The sequence below is a fragment of the Ambystoma mexicanum genome, chromosome 2p (assembly GCF_040938575.1).
Source record: "Ambystoma mexicanum isolate Mex_15411 chromosome 2p, UKY_AmexF1_1, whole genome shotgun sequence".
Classification (NCBI taxonomy): Eukaryota; Metazoa; Chordata; class Amphibia; order Caudata; family Ambystomatidae; genus Ambystoma; species Ambystoma mexicanum.
The window spans coordinates 1,271,601,157-1,271,617,508 of record NC_090923.1 but is presented as its reverse complement, the minus strand read 5'-3'; positions in this window follow the sequence as shown (position 1 = coordinate 1,271,617,508).

Sequence of the window (16,352 nt, the reverse complement as noted above, 5' to 3'; positions counted from 1 at the left end):
AAACAAAATTGGAGTGGCATTACAGTATCTCTTCACCTGCTTACTTTCTAAAAGTCTGTTCATTTGTGTTGCCATAACATTAGTGGCTGCTGTCCTCTATTTGTTCTGATCTGATATTAAAATAATCAATTAATAAAGTATTAATTGACAACACAGCGGTCTGGTTCCTGGTCTTTTGTGACAAGGGGTGCAGGTGGAGGTTAAGTGCGAGACAGATTGGTGGCATCCTTAAAAATGAATCTTGTGGTAATAATAAAAAGCGTTATATTATGCGCCACTTTCATTGGCAAGGGAAGAGATCGCTGACTTGCGGGTGCTGCATAATATACCCTGACACAATGGTGGGGTGGATACAGTATTTTTTCACAAAGTGGGTTTGGTTTCAACTGATCACTGGGTTCTAGACACAGTTAGTGCAGATAGAGTTTTTGAACCCCCTTAACCAGGCAGCTCCTTTGGGAATGCTGAAGTTCAACCGTGTATTGGAAATTAGCAGTTACTGAGGAAGCATCCTTCTTTAAAAAGAAGGCCATAGAACCTTGGAATCCACACCCTTCCAACTTTCTCAGCAACATTTTTTTATTGCAGAAAAAAGATAGCTTTTTTCGACCATTGTTCAAGCTCCACAGACTGAGCCAGTTCAAACTTTAGCACCATTTCAAGATAGGGAGGATTACGTTGTTACGCAACATGACTCAGCAAGGCGATTGGTTAGGGCGTTTGGATCTTTAAGATTCTTACTTCACAGTCCCCATTGTCCCCAAACTCAGAAAGTTTCTGTGTTTTCAAAGAAAGGGGCAACTCTTCTATTTTGCGTCGTTGTCCTTTGGGTTGTCATCAAAATAGTTACTGACTGTTGTTGGTTTTTTTGCATCTTCGAGGCGTCAGATTGCTAATTTATTTGGACGATATCTTTCTTATTGCCCAGGTGAAGGACTTTATATTGAAGCATCTTCATCTAATGGTCGGTCTCTTGACTTCTCTCGGGTACTTGATCACAGGGAGAAGCCGGAGTGTCTACTGTCACAGCGTTTACAGTTTTTTGGTACCACAATCGACCCCATGTCATCCATGTCATCTACCCTCTGACTTCCAAGGGAAAAGATTTTCAGTATCAAGAGAGATATTGAACAAGCATTATGGGTCCACCTGCTCTCTGATCTAGTCGGACTGATGTCTATGTCCTGTGAATTTTCACAAACTACACAAGCTTTCGGGCACTTCCAGAAAAAAACTCTTCGCATCTCAGCTCAATGCTTAATTTCCAAGGTTTTTCAGCTGGAAGTCAGACTCGGAAGCCTTGGCTACAGATGACTTTGATCAGGACTGGGGCAAGGACCGTTTATGCTTTTCCTCTGTCCTAGGGTTCTGATACAGCCCTGGGTGCCACCGTAATGCTGGTGACTCAGTGGTAGCCATCAAAGTCCTGGTATCTTCTGAACCTTCAGCTCATCATTGCGATTCTGCGCATGTTACCAGTGTTTCCCGAGGTTGCACAGTGCCCTCAAGGAGAAGCCCTTCTGCTCATTGTTTAGGAATCTCTCTGGTTTATCGCCTGCTTGATAACAGGAAATGTTGGGCTCCACAAGGCATTTCTAGTTCAGCTAAGTGCTTTATCAAAAGGTCTCTCAGCACTCTGCGGTCCTGTAAACCGGCCTGGGTACGTTGGTGTCTTGGAAGGGACTTGGATCCCCATTTGTCACCTGTTGTAGCCATTTTCCATTTCCTTGTGGAATTGGCCAGCTCTGATTATCATCATACAGTTTTCCTCAGCTATAGCCACGCAGCATGGATTAGTAGGGGGTTTCCACATGGGGGAATATCCATTGATATGCCGACTCCTTAAAGGGGGTTGGATGCATTCTCCAGTGCACCATTATTCTCGGCTGTGTGATGTGAATCTCATCCTGTGCCTGTTTGAGAGGTATCCACTCAATGCACAACTGACTCTGAAGCAACTGTCAGCCAAGCTGGTCAAGTTGATGTGTCAGATGTCTGAGCCCTGGAAATTAAAGGTTGAGCATTCATTCCTTCTGATGTGTCTTTTTATTTGTATTGTCACACTAACATTGCTTCCAAGATCATTGATTTCCTTGATTTTCTGCCAACCACATTGTTGAGTTCTTCAGTGTCAGAAGCAGTATGAGCTGGTCACAGCTGGCCACAGCTGCCATGAGTATCTCACAGACTTCTTTTTCTGTCCTTTTGGAAAACATTTTTGGTTGTGTCTTCTCCCATGCTGGCTAGGTGTGTCAAGGGTGTTTGTTATGTGGGAGGCAGAAGTGGAAACCGAGATATTTAACAACCATTCGGTTAGAGGGTGTTAGGAAAAACTTCCCTTAGAAGCAATTTTCCCTCCATTTGTGAACCCCCCAGACTTCTTGCTTTTGTTTGGAGTACCTAACCTGACCTTTCCCAGTTGATCACAGCCTTCAGCTGTGCTCCTCTGTGCTTTTGCTTATTTGTTATGGGGCAACTGACAGGCTGGCAGTACTGGGAAACCATGTTTCCCTTAGTCTTCGACTTTGTTGCTGTTTTTTGGTAACTTTGTATCTATGGGCCAAGTACCTTACAGTACCATGCATAGGCGTCCTTTTGTTTTATGGTACTAGCTACCCTGTAAGGATTTTTTGGTGTTTGTACAAGTGTGCCTAGGATGAACTGGTGGCAGCAGTTTACTTTTAAAGTATTTTTACTCTGTTTTTATGGACCATACAGCGTTTACCGTGCTTGGCCCAAGTCTGTGGCCAGTGCCAAAAATGGCTGTGCCACAAAGTCTTTTGTTCTGTCCTTTGGCCATTTTGACCCTTTGCCTTCCTCCAAGTCGAGAGAGCCGGGTGTTCCTTATTTGTGCATGTTGCCTCCGGCGAAAATTGCAACATTTGCAGGCTCCTGCATGTCACATGTGCTATTGCCCAGGAAGAGGGTTGGGACTGTCTTTTAACAATCCACACTACGGGTGTCAGTATGTCTGGTAGCCATGAATGACAGTAACCACCGTGGGCCACGATTGGCTCATGTCTGGCGTGCATGCAAGAGAGCAGATCTTCCATTGGCTATCTGAAATTTGAGCACAAACCGAATCTTGGCTACGAGAAGGGGCTCTGCATCCATTCCAGGTCAATCTACTGAGGTTCACACTGAACCTCATAAGGAGCCAAGTATCCTTAAGAAGAAAGCAGACTTGAAGAACTACCAGTGACGTGCTTGGAAGGTTTGGCACCCTGACCCTGCTGTTGTCCCATCGGACCCCTGTTTTCGTCAAACAAAGAAGGCCTTCAAGGGCGCTTCGCCCCTTTGGAGTAGTGGGAACAACTATTCTTGGCTTCTCCTACTTACCCTAGCAAAGAGCCTCTTTGGAAGTGCTTCTAAGTCATCCAGCTAACTGACTAGCTTGAACCCAGGGTATCGCACAGAAATGCCGCTGTCCCAAGTTGAGACTCGAGACTTGGAGAATCGCTAGCTTGTGGTCCTGGACCCTCTCCCGCCAAAACTTGTTGTCCTAGCTCCTCTGGGTCCCGATTTATGAGAGTGTGTCACACCTCAAGCTTTTGCGGTCCCTGTGTTGCCCTGCTGTGGCAAACTTTACTGAAAGTGCCTGCAGCTCATGCCTAACATGTCCTGAGCCGAGCCACACTGGAACAAATCTTCTTCTTCATTAAAGGGCTGAGAAAAAGCAAACATCCCATCATGTGCGATTGTCCCGTACAGCCCCTGATGAGAGCCGGAGCATCCTGAAACTGCAGAGTTAACACCAACAGGCGAAGTGGGCTAGACTGGCAAAGTTTGGTCTGGACCGTGTCAGGGGTCGTTGAGTACTTTCCTAACTTACTAGTGGCCCTCTGGCGCATCCAATCACTTCTACGCACGAGTGTCCCTCAAAAGATATTCACCTTGGCTGGAATAGCCTGCGCTCCCCAGCTATTCCCAAACTCCAAATGTCACTCTATCTGCAACGGTAGACTCTCTTCTAGGAATAGGAAGTTATTCTTCATTGCATCAAGCCCCTTCCTGAGCCAGCTACAGACTGTTGAAGAGAATACGCTTTTTTGTTTACGCACGACCGCGCGTTGTTAATGCACAACTGTACTTTGAGCTCTAGGTTCCTCTCTTCCTAGGGATGGACTTCATAAGCTAGAGAATGTTGATGAAGGACTGCCTAAACTTATATCTGTGTTGATTTAACCCCCTTTACTGTTACAGGATGTGGTTATTTTCTCCCCCTATCATCAGCCTTAGGCTAATCACATTATTGTATATATGTTAGATAGTGCATTATCGTGTGTGGTATTGTTTCTTCATAACTGTGGTTTAATTGTGTTTTGATTATAAGTCCTATAATAAATGTCTTGTTTATACATCTGTCTAAGAGTAATCTGTGGAGTTTTACAGTGTGTGCTCATTGTGGGCGTCAAATCACTCCCACCCCTCCTGAGACTTAGTCTTGACCGCCTGCCAAGCTACCGTAGATTAGTCTGGTTTGTCCAGAAGGTTCCCCTGTTCCACTAAATTCGGGTGGCCTCCTAAACAGATGTAAATTCGGGTGGCCTCCTAAACAGATGTTTAGCAGATGCCCACCAGGTCAGAGTTTAGAAATCCATCTTAACAGAGGGGCCATGGTTTCTAAGGCTTTTTGGTTTGTGGCTTAGCTTGAGGATATTCTCAGGGCATCTGACTGCCCTAATGCTTCTACTTTCCAAACATTGTATAATAAGCCTGTGATGCATGCTTCAGTGGTGTTTTTTTGTGGCTATGAAGTGTGCATAAGAAGACCCTCCGTACCATGCCTTGGAATTCTATTCGATTCCATTAATGGCACAAAGGCAAGTATTCTCCCTCCCTTCCCTCCCGGATTCTAACATGTTCTCCTTTCTTTTTTTATAGATTCGGGAGACCCAGAGGGACAGTCCTTCCTTCTCCTGATTTTCTGAACATGAGTTATTGGAAAGCATGGAGCAGTGATTTTTACAAGGCTCCATGATGTGTAACCTTCGCTGAGATGTTGTAGCCAAAAAGAGGTTGAGGATAGGTCTACTAGTATTTATAGAGAAAGACTCTGATTGGAGGACAGAAGCGGGTGAGCACAAAGGGTGAATTATGGGAGCAGCAGTTGTGTGTTCTTTTTTTTTCCTTCCTGCCATGTCCTTAGCTCTGTCCCCTGGCTCATTGTGTGAGGGCCTGCCTCCAGCTCTTGACGCTGTGCCATCTTGGGCACAGGAGCGCTAGTACCTAAACTGGACTTGCGGCAAAGCCTGCCGCTCAAAGGGTGCCACCCTTTGGGCTGTTGGGCTTGCTTGAGGACAGAGAACAGTAGCCCTTCTTATAGATTTCCCCTAACACCAAACCAATATGAGCCTCTCTGTGTAAGGAGATTTTAGTTCCCAGTAATTTCCATGTTTAAGACTGATTTCGCAGGAGCATCCAACTTGTGCAGATCGAAAACGGACTGCTAAACAAGGTTTCAGTGAGGGTACTGATGACAAGAAGGCTGTCTCTATGGTGATGGTAACAGTGCCTGTGCGTGTGGGATATAGTGAAATGTGGGTCTAGCTGCTAGAAATTTACTTTGAGTATCCAGTGGTAGAATCTACCACTGGATACTCAAAGTCAATTTCCTGGTGGTTAAACCTTGACGGACAAGGACTCTTAGACTGCCCAGTACCTCCATAGTGGTACGAAACAAATGCCGGCATTTGTACAACTTTCAGCATTCCTACACTAGTAGGCCTGCGATACGGAGCCTGATCCACGTGTTGGGGTGGGGAGTCGGGCAAAGCGTGACCTAGAAGCTGTGGAGATTTCCCAGTACTGGCCGCAGTCCAAGCCCTAGGAATTATTTGCGTAAATACTCTGTGAAGAGTCTTCCAACGAGTCCAGATGTGGGTGCTTAGCACACAATATGCATACCCACAAAGTGGGAAGACAGGTTCTAATGCTGGGGTGGGGTGTCGGACTAAGGGTGCCCATCAAGCCATTGGGCATTGCCAGCAGTAATAGCAGATTGTTACATACATTTTCATTACTGTGCAGCTATTGGATATTCATGTGTTGGACTGTGGATATTTGCCTTAACTGATAAGTTGACTCCGATTTTTTGAACAATGCTATTTGTATACCGGTTGTATTTAGTTATAAACTGCTTACACCTTCGGGATATTAGGTTGAATTGCTTAGGACTTTTGACTTTTTGAAGAGATACATTGTTATCTTAGTTTCATTGATATATTAATTGATTTTAGCCTGCACTCTCGCACTTTTCATTTTTGCATTGCATTGTTTGACATTGGTGAGACCATGGTTGACTTTGTAGTTCCCAAGGCCACTGAATGAGTGGGTGGGTTAAACTATAAAGTGCCCGTGGAAATCAATGACCATCCAGTAGGAGGGGTGCCACAGCCTAGCACATTATATAATAGAACAGAGCGAGCGAGAACATAGACCATATTGAATAAGTCACCTTTTCTCTGTGTGTCATGATTTCTCATAGATTTGAGGTATTAAATCTAACTGGAGAAATGGGAAATGCTGCTTCTGCTGGAAGGATTGTGAATAGGATCATAGATAATGGGACGAGGCCACTAGGGCTAGACTCTTGCCCTGGATGTTCTAACTTGAAGAAATCAGTGGAAGGTCTAAACAAAGCAATTATAGCTTCATGTGCAAGTCATTACCCAACTTAAGGAGACCTGTGAAGCTAAAAGAAATCAGAATATAAATAATGAGTGGGCGAGAAATTCATCACAGGAAGGTGATAACTGCCATATAAAATCCAGAACTCAGATAAACAGCAAGAACACCTTGATAACTTATAATGTGTGCCAGTTGAAAAACACCTTTATAGCTAAAACTTCTCCGGGTTGCAGAAAGGAACAGCCAGGGACCAAAATACCTGGGGAAGACTCTGCCCAAACAAGCAGAGGCCCTTAATTGATAAACATGGAACTGTAAAGATACAGATCCAGCATCCCAAAGGGGTGGCACACTTACCCAGTGAGAAAGTAATACGTAGGTCAAGCAAGTAGTGACGTCACCACGTATGCAGAGCACGTCACCGCGTAGTAAGAGCGCATCAAGACACGGCATCACCAGGCAGTTTGCGTGCACATAAGAATGCCACACTGTAGGGGGCTTGTAGAGACACGTGGCGCAGGCGTGTGTGTTTCGGTGCAAGCAACACAAACCTTTTTTTTAGCTATCATTTAAAGAAGCACAGGTGCAACCAAAACATCACTTCCTTTCAGTTCTTCGCATAGTAGCACACATGGAGAAACATGTATATGTGTAGTCAGAAATTGTAACTTGGTGGTCTGTTGGTAGCACCTTAGTGCAACGGAAGCATACATATGTGGGACACAATCTTTCCTTGCAAGGGTCCTTTTCTTTTATGCATTTAGAGCACTATGGATTGGTAGTTAGGGGAGCTACATGTGTGGTTATATTTGGCAAGAGGTTGGCCGTCTTTGAGGCCAGCCACCATTGGAACTGGCAGTAGCGTCATGGTTTATCCACAGGCCGCAAGGACTGGCAACTTAGAATATATTTCTGCTGATGGGTTGCAAGCTCCAACAGCGAAGGTCACGATGGGAAGGAGTGTCAAAAATGGCCTGTTCATTGTTGCGGAAGAGGGTATTTCTCATGTGTATGGAACTGCACTCAAGACAGTGCCATCAAAGAGGATAACGGAACAAAATTAACAATGATCAAGAGCAAAAGATTGGAGAAAATGAAATCCAGCAGCAGTGCCCTGTTGGGAGGATAGGGCCCAAGTTGGCAACCTGGGTCAGCTTAAATGGTGGGAACAAGCAGGCGCAGGGGATGAAAAATGGAGGGAGCCAATCAGATAAATGAGATTGTGTGTCCCAGGAGATGCAACAATGCATGTGACCTGGCCAAGCAGCCCATCGAATGCAATTTGTCAAATTTGGTGAGATGTTACTGCCCGTGCAGTCTCAGATATGTCTGTCCAATTAACATTGAGTATTGTATCACTTGCACTTTGAAGGGCGCCAGAAACTCCTTAAGTGTATTTTCTGCTGACCTGCAAAATGTGTTGTCATCAAGGGGTGGTAATGTCCAAGACTACGAGAAGGAAACCCCAATTAGAGGTCTTAATGTATAGTGTGCTTTAGGGGACCGCTGACGAGCGGCCACATTCCCATGTCAGGATTGTAATAATTGTTGCAATTTTGTAAAAATGCCAATGAGCCCCATTTTCCTTTAAAAGATGTAACCTGGAAGTGCCCATTCGAGAATGCTTGTGGTCATTTCAGTTCCACAGAGCTGTCTGGGTTTGTCTCCCGGCCGTCCGGTGTAATAAAGTTGGGTTTTTTCTTGCACAGTGAACACTTCATTTAGAGTTCTCTGTTTTGCTTGGGTTGGGTTTGAGAGCATCTCTATAGTTGGAGGCATCAGCGAGATCTCCAGTTCCTCTCAGTGAGCTGCTTGGCACCCTGTCGCACACCTGACCAGTTTGAGTGCACTAAACGAGGAGGTTTTACAGCCCCTGAATTCCCAAAGGTCTACTCCAATGTTAATTCCATCCAACTAGTGGAGAATCACTTCTTCTTCAAAAGAATTCTGGCCCTCCCGTCCTCAGCTCCAAATTTTGGTGTACAAATTGCAAATTAATTGGGGGTCTGATTTCTCTACAGCCTGTTTTTCACTGGCTGAGGTTATGGGGCATTAAGAACGCAGTCCTTACCGACGAGTTGATCAATTTTATGATTGCTAAACACACTTATGGAAATGTTCTCTGGTCGTGACACATTACGAAACAAATGACAGTACTTAACATTAAATACTTGTACCCGCCTCCTGATGTCTTATCATGAGGCGATGTAAAATTGATGACCAGCCACTTTTACGATCATGTTGGGTCAATGAGAGAAAGCATTGAGATGTTTAAACCTGAGAACCGAGGGCTAATGACCCTCATGACTCCTGGTATACACAATTATTTATTGTAGGCTGAGTCCTCAGCATAAGTGAGTCCTCATAACAAGGGCATGGTTTGTCTGTGTTTTGTTACAGGCGGGGGTGGCAGAATGGTCTGAGGATCCTGCATATGGGGGAGTGCGAGGCTCTGTGTTACACCCCTTGCCTCGTGAATTTGGTTTTGTTCAACATTGGCCTGCCTGATTTTATTATTATGGGTTGAATCTCCATGTGTCGGATGATCTCTCTTAACTTATCTAAAATTAGCACTTAATATTAGAAAGCATTTGCTTAGCAGTATGTCATGATATGCGGATATGTATGGTTTTTAAACATTTTATGATATGGTGATTTATATGTTTTTTAAATATTTGTACTACTGTTACTTGCACTGATATGTATTTTATCTTAATCTTGTACTTTTATACTGTTTGTATGCAATGTTTTGTACATCGCTGAAATAAACATTATAATGATGATGGTGACTTTCATTTATTATGAGTTTGAAGTAGAAGGCAACTCCTCCGTGGGGTGGAAGGTTGTGTTGTGTAGTATTGGAAGGGATCTCTCCCGCCATGGGGATGGGCAGCACTGTATAGTAGGGATCTCCTCAGATGGGGGAAAGATAGTGTGGTGTAATGTTGAAAAGGGATCTCCCCTGGTGTGGGGAAGCACAGCAACATGGAGCATTGTGTGTGGTTCTTATGGGATATTGGAGGGAACTTCTCTGTTGGGGAAAAAAGATGGCGCCATAAGTGGGATAGAATTGTGATTTGGTTTTGGGATCTCCTCAATTACTGGGAAGGACAGCACTGTGTAGAGGAAGAAATATTCCTTCTGGCCACCGTGGGGGGCAAGAGGACATTGTTAGTGTATATATTGGTATTTCTGTTGAGTTATTTAGTTGATGGAAAGGTAACTTAGGGTGGTAGGAGTGGTGAGGATTTGTAGAAGTTGATGGTTAAAATAAATGTGTGAGGATATGTGTTTTAATATGTAGGAATGGATTTAGAGAGTCTAAGGTAGAGTGAGTAGTGAGGTATGAGGTATGAGCGTTATAGGTCAAATGATCTTTTTTTCTCTAAATAGAACAGAAATCGCTATAGAAAGACCGCTCTGTGACCATACATAGTGGACAGATTTGTATTTCTTTATTTATATAGTGCGCCAGGCCCAAAGGCATCTGGGTGATTCGGGGGGTAAATCCCCAGAATATTTCTTTTAATGACAACCTCATGTTAAAGCTCTCAAGAGAAAAAGACCTTTACAATGCTAGTTTTATGACTAATAGAAAATCGGCCATTTTCTCGGGAAAGCAATAAAATCAGGCCTTTTCACATAGAACCGGTGTGAGTGGTAGCGCAGAAAGAATCAAAACCATTTTAAATTGACATTTTTCAAAATTATTCTGGGGAAGGGGGAGATGGTTGTATTGCAATTGAAATGTTTCTAAATTGAGATCAAACACTGCCATAAAGGCGGGGAGGAATACACAACCCTGCTAGCGCAGTGTCGGTGGACAAATTGTGGGGGGGATGGGATTAATTGGTATCAAGGAGACCCCATTGGAGCACTTATGAAGTAAATTACCACAGTACATTTGATAACATTATAAAAAATCACATAGAATGGGTGCAGAACACTGCAGGACAGATGCTCACACCATGGCCTGTAGAGGGCACTTTTGAACATGACACTTTAGAAAGCATGTATTCATACCTATTAGCCACATAGAAGGGAAAGAAATTAATTAGTAGTTAAGGGGGTTCAGAACTTTGGAAGATGTTTGAGGAGATTGAGGATACACCTTCCAAGGGGGGAGGTAATGGCCCCAGCTTGGCGGTTGTACCATCTGCTCCCATCTATATGGTTTCTAGCCCACCTTGCAACCATCCGTGGGGTACACCAATCTCCGCCATGTTCCTTCAAGTGAGGACAAACAAGGAACTACTAAGAAAAAAAACAGGGGCCCTCTCAAAGTTATCCGTGGGTAGTTTGGGCAACAAAAGGACAACACCAGGCACAGGTAAAGGTACCAAACTGTCAAAGATAGGGAAGAACGCATGAACACAGATAGATGACATATTGAAGGAAGCTGAGGAGCTTCTGAGCACATTGCAGGAGCAGGAGGAGGGGCAGCACACCGCAGTTATACCCGACACGTGGAAGATCACGTTTAAACTGGACAGTAAACCGTGTGGACACAGACGTCCCTGCAGCAGCTACGTAGGACAGCAACTCTGAGGGAGAGGACTGTCAGGTTGAGGAAGAGGAAGTAGAGGAGGTAAAAGGGAGGACATTTTGGGATGAAGAGAGGGAGCTAGAGAGGAGGATAGAGAAAGATTGGCAGAGAGGAAGGCAGAGATTGGTCATAAACGCTGCAGAACAGAACAAAAAGAATAGCAGTAGCACGCTGTGCCAAGGGTGAGAAAACAGTGCACCCGCAAAGCAGCTCCCTCTATTACAGAAAGACCAAGGGGGACCACAGGATGTGACCTGGCCAAACATGGATAAGGACAATTTAATAAACAGCAAATGGATGCATGCCCTTGAAAAAGAGACAGCGGGATCCACCTTGGCTATAGGAGATATGAAAAGTTTATTTGGCTGTTTAATGGATGATCAGGCGAACAGAATTTCTGAAAAAGTAGGATTTGATGGGGTGACATTGAGTAGTAATTCCCACAATGGCAAGCCTTTCAATAACTATTGAGCACACGTGTGGAGTGTACTCCGAGCCATGTACCCAGACACCTCAGATATGCAGGCCATTCTAGCACATATCATGCAACCAGACGCAGACCCGCCCTATGCATTCAGCAAAAACAAGAGATGTGGAAGCTAGAAACATGACAGCCATGGGACAGGAGCATTCCAGTGTTTTATCACATATTGCTGAAAAGGACTCCCCACCAACGTACAGGCTGAATTAGGGAAAGTGGTGGGGATAAAATCAAAGGGGTGGCCCGAGATACAAATAACTATACTTCACCATTGCAAAATGATGCAGGACAGAGAGAGAAAAACAGAGGAGAATGTACTCAAAGTGGAAGCGACATTAGTACAGAACAAATTGGAAGGCGCAGTACTCACGAACGCTGGACCAAAGGTATTCACAAACACTACACAAGGGCAGACTGGGTTTAGTGCCCTGCAGCATGGGGGGCTGCACCCAAGTATGCCCAGCAAGGATATGGTCAACAAGGAGGTACAATGTATGAGGAAGGGGGTATATTCCCCTTGTTTATGGCCCACAAGGGGGATATGTGTTACTTGCAGGGTTCTGGTGACAAGAGAGGGGGAACTTCCAGAGAGGGAGGGGTATGGGGTTTGGATATGGAGGAGCAAGATCCCAGTTTGTAGGAGTAGGAAGAGGACCGTCTTTTATTTGTAGAATGAGGCACAGAAATGAAGAAGTAGGCCCCAAGTACCACAGAAACAGTGGCTACCCATACACAGAAAATGCTGCCCCCACAGATACAATTACAGCCATAGATGCAGCCCACCCTGATGCAGGGACCGGTCCCTGCAAGCATTTAACATACTGCACAACCACCAGTAGCAATTGGCCAACAGCAGCAGACAACCCCATACTGAACACCAAACACCCTTCAAGCACAAGTACAAGCCCTGGCCCAGCAATGGAACAGTAAGATGCTAGCACAGAACACAATACCTCACTATATAACAGTGTCAAAGTTCGGGGACAACCGTTCCTCAGTACCAGGCGCAAGCACGTCTTTCCCATAGGACAGCCCACAGAGAGCTCTGATGTGCCCAGTACCTTTGGTAATCGCAGACCCGGAAGAGGAACCAGAGGTTGCAGTGAAGATAGGTACAAAAGAACTCCCATTCTTGATCAACACAGGTGCTACCAAATCCTGTATTAACCAAGGGTGGATTTCCCCTGTCGGACAAGGTAATGGACATGCAGGGATTCTCTGTGACGCTTCCTATTACACAAGATCTACCTCTCAGCAAAGGCCCACAAGAAAGATATTGTGAGCAAACTAAACATGACAATGTTGATTTCTGAAAAAGGCATTGTGTGTTTGACTCCAGGCATTTACCACATATGTAGCAGCACTCGTACAAGAATTTTTTGCACACAGTGCACTGCAAAGTTTAAGGAAACGGGTGGGTGGGGTAGCGCGCGCTGGAGTAGTGTGGAGTTATGGGAGGTGGAGAATATGGCACGCGACTACATTACTCAGACGCACTGAGGAAGAGAGCACACACGCAGCCGCATTGATAAGCAGGCAGTGCGGTTTAACTGGTGCTCGTGATTGCATCTGGAAGAGCGCCCACCATGCTGCTGGAAACGAAGGTTACCCCATGCTAGACCGCGTTGCTCACCGATATTTCAACATTTTACTATTGGGCTGCGTGGTGAAAGCTTGGGTTTCCCTGGGTTGCAGCAGTGATTTCCTGGGCCCAGGCTGTTTTCGTGCCTTGGTCACTGCACCACCTGACAGAACCGTTGAGACCTGTGCCTCATTACATGACCACAAGAGTTGGGACTCAGATCCTCAGCTGTCCAGGTGCTTACATCAGCGCCCCTGAACTCATGCATGGGTTCAGTCGCTACACTTAAGTGGTTACTCAAAAACATGTATGCATATGTGTCTGGTATGTCAGCATGGCATTGCATGACCATACTGTTTGATTTTGCTGAAACTACAGCTGGAACTGTCGCTTTAATTCCCTGGAGAATGAAAGTTCTTTGCACATGCAGGGTAGGCTACATTGAGGGGAAAACTTGCTGCAGATTTTGCACAGACAAGCCCTGTGTTGTGGTTCAGAGAGGTCTGGCCATAAGTGAGGCACGCTACGTGTTTTGCGGGTCTGGTGAAATTAATAGGTCCAGTACGCATCACACTAAAACTAGAAGCAATCCTGCCCTGAGTAAAACAGTACCATTTGTCAAGGGAACCAGATGAGGCTATGTTTGAAACAATACAGGCTCAGTGGCAACAGAATAACAGCATCAGAATCACCATGCAACACGGCCATATATCCTGTGAAAAAAATGAAAGGGGGGTCTTGGAGGATAATACAGAACCTCTGCCCTTTGAACAATATACTGGTGGCGGAGTTCGCTGTAGTGCCAAATCCAGCAACCATTTTGTGTAACATACCAATGGAAATAACTTATTTCACAGTAATAGATCTAAAGAATACATTCTTTTCTATCCAATTGCATCCACATTCACAATAGCTGACAGTGTCTACTTATCGCGGGACCAGTTTCCAGCACACTCGATTATCAAATGGTACTGCAAATTCCCAAGCGTTTTCAACAGGGTACTGCATATCAATTTGGGAAATTAGCACAATAATACAATATGTTGATGACCTCCTGGTGTGCAGAGAAGGACAGTGTAGAGAAGATTCTGAAGAAGGTGACCCCGGAAAGGGTGGCTGCAATACACTGCACACCACTACTGAGCATGGTAAAAGAAATGCAGCAATTTCTGGGAATCTCAAATTACCTTTTGTCATAAGAGGTTTTCTGTTGTTCTTGTACTTTGGCCATATGGGTTTATAATAAAGATCTCATAGCTGTCATGCGTTCTTTAAGCCTAGTTGCAGTTTGGGAGAGTGGTATTGGGGCTTCTTCTCTCTACTCCCAAGTTTCCCTCAACATACACAATACTAGACGATATTAAAATTGCCTTACTCAACACAAGATCGCTGAACAAGCATGCTCAGGATATACATAGTTATATCCTAGAGGACAACTTGGTTATCCTCTTTCTCAGAGAGACCTGGTTGCAAGAATCAACAGGTCCCACCATAAACATCACAGTCGCCCCAGACTATAACATCTACTTTGAAAATAGGGAGTCAGGAAAGGGAGGTGGGGTAGCTATAATAGCAAAACGAAATCTTAAACTATTCACCTCCGCCATACAGTGTTCCGGATGTGAGATTCTCCACCTAAAATTAACTCCCACCCAAACTCCCTACATTAACTTTATTGTCATCTACAGACCCACCTCACTAACATCAGACTTCAATGACAAACTCTGCCACATTCTGAATATCCTAAAAGGATCCAACATGGGAACAGTACTCCTGGGTGATCTAAATAGATGGCAAGGAAATTCCACCGACAAAGAAGCCATAAGCCTTGAAAGGGACTTACAGAACATCTGCTACTTAATAGCAAACAAAGATCCCACCAGTAAAACTGGTAACCAACTGGACTGGATCATCACAATGTAGAAATAACAGTGACAAACACTTTTCCACGTATTTGGACAGACCACTATAAAATCGAAGCCAAACTATCTATAGCATTCAAGATTAGATACTCTGACAACACACCCAAAACAACTCAAAGCAGAAACATGAAAAAAATCACACCATCCATCCTATCAAAAGGAATTACACATATTATGAACACAACCACAGGTGATGACCCCTGCAATTTAATTGCCTACACCTATAGCAACAACTTTCAGGAGCTACTAGGCAAGCACGCACCACTAAAAAACAAGCACGTTTGTCCAAACCCTAACCACCAAAGCTGGTTTACGACAGAATCAGCTATACTCAGAAAAGCCAAAAGAAAACTCGAGAGACACTGGTGCAAAGACCCTTCCGTGTTAAACAAAGAAAACTGGAAAGTAACTGACCACATATACAGAACCAAGCTAACGGAATTGAAAAAGAACTACTACAATGATCAGATTGCCACTGCCGCAAACTCCACCGGGAACTTAATTCAAAAGTTAATATCCATAGACAAACCACCTACTCTCTCTCCGCCATTCCAGCCAACCATGGAAGATTGTGAAAAAGTTCAAACGGCCTTTTTAAATAAGATTAAAAAAGCTAGAGAAACCATAACAAACTGTAAAGTGACAGACTCACCACTTTTGTCCTACATCAAGGAGGAAAACTCAGAACCTAAAACATCCAAGTTCCTCTTCTCGCCTGTCACTATAGAAGACATATTGAACACTCGTTCCTCCATAAACTGCACCTCATGGTCTGAAAATATCTCGCCCTCTAAACTTATATTAGACAATGCAGAAGTCTTCGCTCCTTATCTATACCAATTGACAAACTCGTCATTCAGGGACTGGAAAATCCCTGTAGAAATAAAAACTGTCACGGTCACTATGCTAGTAAAAAACAACAGGTCTGGACCGACAAGACCCTTCCAACCTCAGACCAATCACAAACTGCAACTTTTTGTTAAAGATTCTCGACAAATTAGCCACACATCAATTACAGGAATATGTTGATAAGAACAATCTTCTGCACTCGCAACAGTCAGGGTTCAGAAGTGCTCACAGCACGGAATCTGCCCTGTTAGACCTGCAAACCAGAATGCTTAGCATTCTGGATAAAAGTAAAGCAGGCTTGCTAATCCTTTTGGACCCCTCGGCAGCTTTCGATTTATTAGA